This window comes from Athene noctua, chromosome Z (assembly GCF_965140245.1).
Source record: "Athene noctua chromosome Z, bAthNoc1.hap1.1, whole genome shotgun sequence".
NCBI classification, from domain to species: Eukaryota; Metazoa; Chordata; class Aves; order Strigiformes; family Strigidae; genus Athene; species Athene noctua.
This window is the reverse complement of record NC_134077.1, coordinates 54,405,494-54,406,463: the sequence shown is the minus strand read 5'-3', so window position 1 is coordinate 54,406,463 and position 970 is coordinate 54,405,494. Positions and strand designations below refer to the sequence as shown.

Below are 970 nucleotides of genomic sequence, written 5' to 3'. Positions count from 1 at the left end.
GAAGGCCTCGCCCAGCTCCCCCCCGCCGAGAGAAGGGCACTCACCGACCAGCGACGACCGGCCCGCTACGGCGGCCCTGCCATTGTGCCGCGGCGGAAACGGCACCGGTCCCTCCGCGCGGCCCGTCCGCACGGGTCTTCCGGCAGCCCGGCCCCGCCCCCGCCGCCCCCCGGGGCGGGGCTGCCGTGGCGGGCGGCGGCGGCGGATTTGCAGGTTGGCTCCGGCGGCGGGCGGGGACTGGCCTGACCCCCGCGCCCCTCCCTCCCCGTGCCCGACGTGCGTCGGTCGGTCGCGCTGCCAGTGGCCAAGGCGCTGTGTCACGGCCAGCCCTGACAACGCGGGACACACGAGTGGCCGTGGAAGGCTCTTCCTCGCAGCTCAGAGAGCGTGGCAATTATTGTTCTGTGGAACCCCACCAAATTGGAGAGGTGTATCGTGTGCACTGCAGTCATCTTCCTGGAAATGCAGTGGTAAATAAATGGATGGGCACACAGAACCAGTACAATATAAACAACTACAACAGAATAGTCCCTGAACGTAACGCTGTTTGCTTCTCTGTTCGAGAACTGAAGATACGGCCATGCTGCTGGGTGCCAAACCCAACCCCGTGTAGCCTGCACGTCTCATCAAACTAACCACCCCAGCTGATGTTCAGAGCAAATTACTCATGAGAAACACAAATTACAGGAAGTGGAGAAACCTGGAGCAATTGAGGAAGTGGATACATAACCTGATTTCCTGTAGAAGAAAAACTACTTTGCTTATCGCTAAATTACCTTTCCCATCGAATTAACTGACCTGGGTATTTTGTGAATATTGCTTGAACTTGCCCAGCCTCTTCCCCTTACATCTTCCTCCTATTTCTGCATGCCTTCTTCCTTACCTGATGACTGCCCAGTTTAGGAGAGTCTCTGTGGCAGGTGCACCCACCCTGCGGTGGGCGGAGGAAGCAAGCAGCCGATTCAATGTG

The 970-nt window shown here is 58.8% G+C and overlaps 1 protein-coding gene across 6 annotated transcripts in view; it reads right to left on the bottom strand.

Moving 5' to 3' along the window:
• Nucleotides 1-147, bottom strand: part of TUT7 (terminal uridylyl transferase 7) — a 50,721-nt gene extending 50,574 nt beyond the window's left edge. For all 6 annotated transcript variants that reach the window (XR_012635586.1, XM_074932482.1, XM_074932481.1 and 3 more), the window contains exon 1: nt 45-147. The gene's annotated coding sequence lies outside the window, so the exon portion shown is untranslated. The remainder of the gene's footprint in view (nt 1-44) is intronic.
• Nucleotides 148-970: the final 823 nt, after the last annotated feature.